The sequence below is a fragment of the Anas platyrhynchos genome, chromosome 2, assembly GCF_047663525.1.
Source record: "Anas platyrhynchos isolate ZD024472 breed Pekin duck chromosome 2, IASCAAS_PekinDuck_T2T, whole genome shotgun sequence".
Lineage (NCBI taxonomy): Eukaryota > Metazoa > Chordata > Aves > Anseriformes > Anatidae > Anas > Anas platyrhynchos.
The window spans coordinates 157,376,967-157,384,954 of record NC_092588.1 but is presented as its reverse complement, the minus strand read 5'-3'; positions in this window follow the sequence as shown (position 1 = coordinate 157,384,954).

The following is a 7,988-nucleotide window of genomic DNA, read 5'->3' as shown; positions in this document are numbered from 1 at the left end:
GGGGAAGGGGAAAGGGAAAGGGAAAGGGAAAGGGAAAGGGAAAGGGAAAGGGAAAGGGAAAGGGAAAGGGAAAGGGAAAGGGAAAGGGAAAGGGGAAAGGGAAAGGGAAAGGGAAAGGGAAAGGGGGAAAGGGAAAGGGAAAGGGAAAGGGAAAGGGAAAGGGAAAGGGAAAGGGAAAGGGAAAGGGAAAGGGAAAGGGAAAGGGAAAGGGAAAGGGAAAGGGAAAGGGAAAGGGAAAGGGAAAGGGAAAGGGAAGAGGGATTTCAAAAAAGTTAATTTTCATTTTGCATTTATTTTAAAAATTGATTTTGAACTCTCATTAAAAGTTGAGGTAAAATCACACTCAGTAGAGAGGTGCTGATTTGAAGACAAACATGAGGTTCATTGGAATTTAACCGTTTTTTCATATAAATTTTGGAAACACCAAATACAGTGTCACATGACACAAAATGCAAATCTTATATTCTAAATACAAATGTTAATAGGAATTCTCCAGCAGTTTTTTTAAGTGTGGGATATCTTCAAATCTGTGTGAACTCCACAATTAGATTTAGAATTAAATTTAGATAATTGTTCCAGCTGTACTGTGTTGGTCTGCTAATTCCCGAAGATGACATTTGTGAAAACATAATGCTTTAAGAGACATTTATCTTCATGTGCAACCTTTTGTATGGGAATTACAAAGTGTGTTGTGTCTGTGTTGATGTAGCCTGGATCTGGTGGAATTAAATCTCTTGGTCCACCCAAATGACGTTCCCTGACCTTCATCATGGGATGGAGATGAAGAACAGGACCAGGAGGGTCAAGAGAAAGTGTCTGCATCCACCCAAGCCCTGAAAGAATTACAGACAGGTTGTTGTCTGCTTTGAACCACAAACTGTTCAAATATAAGCAATGGGATGATGGTTCAGGGATCTGCTACCACTACAGACGCTCAAGTGGAAGTTTTGCCTGTTTGTTAGTTTTGTTTCACTTTTATTGCATAGTAAAGTGTGTGTACATTTGTAGGACTAAACTCCTGAACTCTGAAATGGTTTATGGCTGGAGCCCCTGGGGTCCTCCCATCACAATTACATTTGTTCAATTTTGCCAGAGCACGTATGTTTTTCTTTCTAAGTTTAGATTTGCAGAGAGCCTGCTTTATAGACATGTGGAAAAAAAAAATAATAGAAAAAACAAGGACATCACGAGCTCAGTGTATGTTAACATAACATCCATAGGGCTGAAGAGAGGTCGGGAGCCCATTGTGTTAGACACAGCACAAATATTCAGTAAGAAACAGCTTTAAACTTTAAGTACCAGAGAAGACACAGGGGACAGAGTCACTGCAAATGGTCCAACCCCAGGAAAAGTTACAGCCAAAGCTTACATCTTCTGAGACAGCAAAGTCACATATCCAGCAGACATAAAGTTGTAGGAAAGCAGCTTTCCTTACTTCCACTGCTCAGAAAACCATCCTGGATTGTATTAAATTATGTATAATTTTTTTTATTTTTTTTATTTTTTTAAATACTGGAAATGCCATCAGGAGAAAGCATTTTATATTTCAAGAAATGGAAATTTGTCAGTTAGGAGGAAACCTGGCACAGGACATCTGTATCTTTCAAAACTCTGTGAATTGAAAAGAACCATACAATATGTTTCAGTGTCCTAGAATATGTTTTTATTATTATTAATAAAACAAATTAGAATGGTAAAATGCCAAAATGCTCTAGCTTTCAGCACCTGCTTTGCCTTCTCTTAAATTGTCTGAGATTGAATTTTAAGATGGGAGGACACACAGACACAATATATCCACAGAAACTTTGCTCACTTGAGAAATCAGAATAAAAATTTGCCATGTAAAAACGATGAATCATTCGAATCATTATGAATTAAAAAAAAACTATATATATATATTTACTTTCTGAGTCATCGATGTAACTAATAAATCCTAAATAATAATAATAATTATTATAATTTAATTTTAAACTGACAAAATGATGAAAATCACATGTCCACCTCATTCTGTCTCTGCCTTAATTGTAAAGGTTAGGGACCCACCACAACTATTCTCCTGTATCCACACCAGTGCCTTAACTACAAAATCAGGCTCCCACACAACGAAGTATTGAAACATTCACCACCTCAGGCTCATTCAAAGGACACTGGAGTCAATGGGAAAAGCTCCTGTTGACTTAACGGGGCCCCTGGCTGACATTTGAGTGAAGATACTTACACCAAGCATTGTAAACACTTTCATCCACAATGAATCTCAGGTGGCTGAGCAGATTTCCAGCTGACCAACAAAAGGATTTGGTTTCCCTATGTAGGAGAACCACATAGACAGCAGCTTATTTTTAACAAGGGGGCCTTAAGAGCAAGCTACATTATCCTCAAGTGAAATAGCTCATGAATCCTGCAATCCCAAAAGTCCCCATCAAGATGGGAAGAATTGCACAATGTGTATGTCCATGTGGCCTCTTGACAGGGTAGGGGTGGGGGGGAGGGGGGCAGAACTGAACCAAATAAATAAATAATTTATAATAATTAAAAAGTCTAAAAATTACAAAATCCTAAACTAAAAAATAAAATAAAATAAAATCTAAAAAATTAAAAAGGCTTATGTTTTTCCTTTCAAACCTTGCAATCAGTTGGGCTATTACAGAGTTTCTGCCACTGTATGATGGAAATAAATTTCTACTGGTTGCCCCAATACAAAAGTACTAAGGACCCCAACACTGAGAAAAATGTTGTAGTCTAGATTCCAATGAATGTCCCAAAAATTAGAGCGATGGGTTGCAAAAATGATTGGGAGAAGGTAGTAATTCTGAAGTTGATGTGCCCTCACTTGAGCTGGCAGTGTGTGGGTCTTGTGTTTGAACCCCACCATATTCTGATAATGGGACGTAGGCAACCTGGGTGAATCTGGTACATGCAGTTCCTTCCCTCTGTTCCTATTACACACAGAGGCTGTTGGGTCCATAAAGAGTTCCCAAACATGCCTTATGGTACACACACCACTGCACAGCCAATATGCAGTGCATTTTTATGGTACTATTCAAGGTTTTGCATAGAGCCCCAAAACACTTCTTATTGAACTAGTTCAAGTCCAGGAGGGAGTAGCTGCTTTCACACCTAACATTGACTGAAATAATACACACCATTTCTTAGCCAGGAGAACTCCAATAATACACTTAATCCAGAATGCAAAATTCATTATTTCCCCTCCCGCATCTTTGTATATCTTCGCTTATTACGGTCACCTCACTTCATTAATAAACTTCTCAATACTGTACCATAAGCAGCTACTCTTCCTTATACAACTCTCCTATCTGCTTAGCCTAAAGTCAAGTTGAAAATTGTTACTTGGTTCTCTTTTTAGGTTTTCAGGGACCTTAACTAACATAAGATGAACAGAAGAAAATTATCTAGGGGAAATAAAAAGGATGTTTGTATTTGTACTCAGAAGCAGCTGTCCTTAATTACTCTAAATGTAAAATAAAATTATTTCACTATTCTAAAAATTGGTTGGCCATGTTACAACACCCATTTGCAGTAGCAAGGCATTTGTGCATGACACCCGAGGCAATATGAGACAATGTAAATTAATATAAAAAGATTAAACAGATATAATAAACAAGAAGTTTCAAGATGACAGAATATTTTTCCAAAACATGTTGTTGAAGTTTCTGCCTCATATTTTTTAGGGGGAGTTGTTTCTTTTCTTCCACAAATGTTTCCTTTTATCCCTGATTAAAGAAGCTTTTTGAGAAGACAGACTGTTCCATGAAAACAATGATGTGGTTTCCAATGAATCTACTAGATTCAGAAGAACTCCTAGATTGTTATTCCTAAGCAGCCACTTTTGGGACCTATCTCTCTCACCTCTGATAATTCTTTGCTCCGTAGCCTGTGTAGCAGTTTCATAGGAGCACTTGCCACAGACTCCTTTTTCTGCTTCCTCCTTCCACCACATGCAAGTTTCAAGTTTTATTATTGCAATAAAAATGCTTTATGTTGGCTTTTCCCAAGGACATTAAGAGCTTATGTGCTGCTGCAAAATAGTCCTTTTCTCAAACGTACACTCCACATTATTTGCTGCAAATTGTTGGTGGTCCTTTTCCTGACTCCAAGCGCTCAGAAAACCAGAGTCAACAGGCTATTTTATGGATTCGTTTAGTGGCTAAGGAGAAGAGAGACCTGCCCCGATTTGTGTGGCCGACCCAGGCCCATAGCACAGCTGAACACCTCTGTAAGGGGAAGGGACTCTGCAGAGACCACACAAAGGAGTCCCACCACTTTCACCAACCACCAGTCCTCTCCTGGCTTGACACCTGTGGAAAAGAGAGGATCTGGCCAGTCCCTAGAGGAGACAGCTAACAAGGGTGATGTCACTGGTGTAAACAGGGATATTTATGTTCAGTAGGCAACCAGTCTTCTTCTGTTTATGCATGGTTACAGAGGACTACTGGACATGTATACAGTTTTGTTTGAAGTGTGAGTGTTACCTCCTGCTGCAAAAAGAACTGGGTCATGACATTCTTCGGGTCCCTTTACTGAAGAGACTGCCAGAGTCGGGCTTCCTCTGGTGGTCTAAAAAAATAACTGGAAGTAAAATGATGAGCTGAAAGAGGATGAACCAGTGAATTAAGGTCCTGAAAGTCATACATTCAATGTTTTTAGAGCTAGATACAGACAGAGATATAACCTTTGCCTAAATCCTGACAGATAAGTTAGCCATCTAATTGGTACGCAATTACTATATTCATCTCTAGTATGAATTCCCAGGACTCATTGAGCTCAAGTTTTGAAAACATTGATGATTTCATGGAGAAGTTGATGGTCGTCCCAGACAACCCCTATCCTTTCTAGTACACATGCATGTTTCCAGGCATGCAGCTCCTGACCAGAAGGAGGTGCACAGGTACCTTTTATGTGCAAGGACCAGGTTAGATACCTCAGACTAGGATCCAAGGGATGATAATAAGGGCTTATATTAGTTCTCCTGTTTCTAAAATAAAATAAAATAAACAAACAAACAAAAATTAGAAAGCAACTACAGTGAGCATGACTGATAGCCCTTGTCCTGTTCCCTGTTCTCTCTCTGGCTATTCTTAAATAGTGTAGCTTTTGGGGAATGCCCCAGAAGGCTTCATATCATCCTTCAGCCCCTTCCAACAGATTGCAGAAAAATTACATTCAGGTCCTTTCATAAAACCAAGAGAAAAGCAGGTGGGGGTGGGTGGGCAGAAGGAAGTTTTCTCACTTTCTGGCAAGTGCCTTGGTTCTGAGCTCTGTGGTGGACCCCTAGATTAGTGAAAGCCTGAAGACTGCTCAGAGCATGTGCTTTTTTGTTTTTGTTTTTGTTTGAAAAGAACATGTCAAAAGACATGAGATCCGATCTCAGTGGTTAGATTCTTAATACATGTCATCAATGTATCTCATTGAACAGAGAAATTCAGATGGTGTGAGATATTAAATGAAAAGATTTGCAAACGAGTCCTCCCCACTGTGCCATTCAAAGACACAGTGCGACTTGTGGGAGGTCCTTTTGCCTCTGTCTTGCTTTTCCACCACCTCCTGTTACTTCCTGCAGGAACCCCATCCCCTCTGAATCCCAAAGAAAGTCCCCTTTTTCCCATCATTTCTGAGGCTTCATTGCGGCTCTGTTCCCTGCCAGAGGCAAGCCTCCAACTCCCCTCAGGAAATGTCCCAGTCTATCCTCGTGCCCTGGGCTCTTGGCCAGCTGCTTCTCTCCCTCTCTGTTTGCTCCCTGTTCTCCAGAAGCTTTTCCCAACTGAGCCAGCTCAGGTGTTTTCAGGAAATAAGTAATTTCTTCCTCCTCCCATAAGGCTTTGACTGACACAAAAAGCAGCAAGGAAAAGGCAGATTTTTCCTTTCTGACCATCCACTTTCTTCCCATGAAATGTATATTAAATCATGAATCAAACTAAGTCATCCTCTGCCCCAGGAATGCAATTAATTTCTCCCCCTTACACCTCTACCCCACACAAATAAACAAAAAAAAAAAAATAAAAAAAGAGAAACTTTTTTTTTTTTTTCTATTACACAGGTAACTGCCATGTCACAGGCTTTTTTTTGTTTGTTTGTTTTTGTTTGGTTTGTTTGTTTGTTTGTTTGTTTTTATATGGTGACCCATTTCCTAGGCAAAGTCTGAAGATATCTTTTGATTCCTGCCCTGCAGGTGAACTTTTTTGGTGAACAGTCCCACTGAGACTGAGACCAGGAGCATTCCCCACAGAGACATCCCTCTTGCTGTGTTGACATGCAAGTTCTCACTTGGGCATGTGTGTAGAGGTCTGTGAGATGAGTGGCAGCTGTGCATCCTCAAATCCTTACTGACACCTAAATTTTTTACCATTGTTGCTGTAAATTGCTTGCTTTTATATGTAGAAGCAGGTATTCTGTTCCCAGAGAATCAAAAAACATAGTCATTTCAGCTCTGTAAACTAAATCTGTTTCTCTGGAACAGACCTACAAAGGAAATTCATATACCCAATGGAGAAATAACCTCTCTTCACTACAGCAGTGCAAAGATCTGGTGTTTGTTGTTTGTCATCCAGGTACTTCATCAGACAGTGGAGAGATGCAGGGACATCAGGGGGTAAGTCCTCCCATCATAAGAGGTGTCTACACTAACTTTAAAGGGAGAACAAACGAGATAACGGTATCATCCAGGGTGATATTGTAAGGACAAATTAAGTGCCAGAATGCAACCAGAGAGGTACCATGGACAGAAAATAGGAAGCAGGTGAAAGGTACTGCCAGGTTAATTACCCAGGGGAAATCTATCCCTTTTTTAGCCTCATTTTCCTCCCACAGTTTTTCCAAATAGAGAAGTGGAAGTCTTGCTGTCAGAAGGATTTCACACTTATTTGGTGTAAGCAATAGCAATTCAACAGTAAGTAATAATCCCAAAGTGGTATCTACAACATACACATGGCATAATCAAAAGCTGTTTATGACTGTTGGCTTGATTATGCCCCTCTTGATGCCAAACCTCTGCCACTGACTAACTCAGGGTCTTGCATGATTCTTGTACTATTTTTTCTGCCAGATGTTTTCTATTTAGCATGGCAGCTTCTGAGCTGCTTCTAGGGTGTCTTTTGAATGTTCCTGCTGCCCACATCCAGTTGCTAAATAAAACTTTCTCTGCTGAGCTTATAACAATCCCAATATATACTGCATACCCACAGCAGGACATGGAGATTCTGTGGTGAGCAGCCCTACTGCCCTGGGGACAGCTCAGTTCCTGCAGTGTGCACCTCAAGTGTAGAAAGAGGAATCTAGAATGGCTTTCTGTTGCCTTTCCATCTGTCACTGCCCAAGAGTGGAAGACTGGAATGGGAACAATATAACCACATCCAAGACATCAACGTCTGAGCTAAAATCCCAAAGCTCTTTATCACCCAGTGGAGTGCTGAGATTCACTGACCCCACTCCTAGAAAAGAACTCTAAAAAGGTAGGATGACATGTTATTTAAAAGTACCCATTTCTCTATTTATCTACAAAGACCATCCAACTGGAACCAGCTCAGATGGAGTTACCCATATTGTAGATGCCTAAGATTAGGCGAGACAAAAATCTGACATCTCTTTGCTGCTAGCTTACATGATCAAGTGAAGTGGGTACTTACAAGAAAAATGACTTCTCAAGCTAAAACACTGACAGTCCTCCCAGACTCTTTTGCTCTATAGGCTCTTTCCTGTTCATCTGACCTATTTTACACATCTGGCATTGTATATCTCTGGAGAAGTGTCATTTTCTCTCAGCTGTGTATATGTAAACCCTGAAATTATTCAGCTGGGTTTGGGCTAATGAATCTCACCTTGGTTGTACTGAAGAGAGGAAAAGGAGCTGGAATCACAAATATAAACATATAGAATTTTGCCCAACCTGAAAACTGGCCTATGTCTTTTCTATTTCATTTCCTCTCCACCACCTATTTTGCCCACTGTTTAAAAAATCAGCTGTCTGATGACCA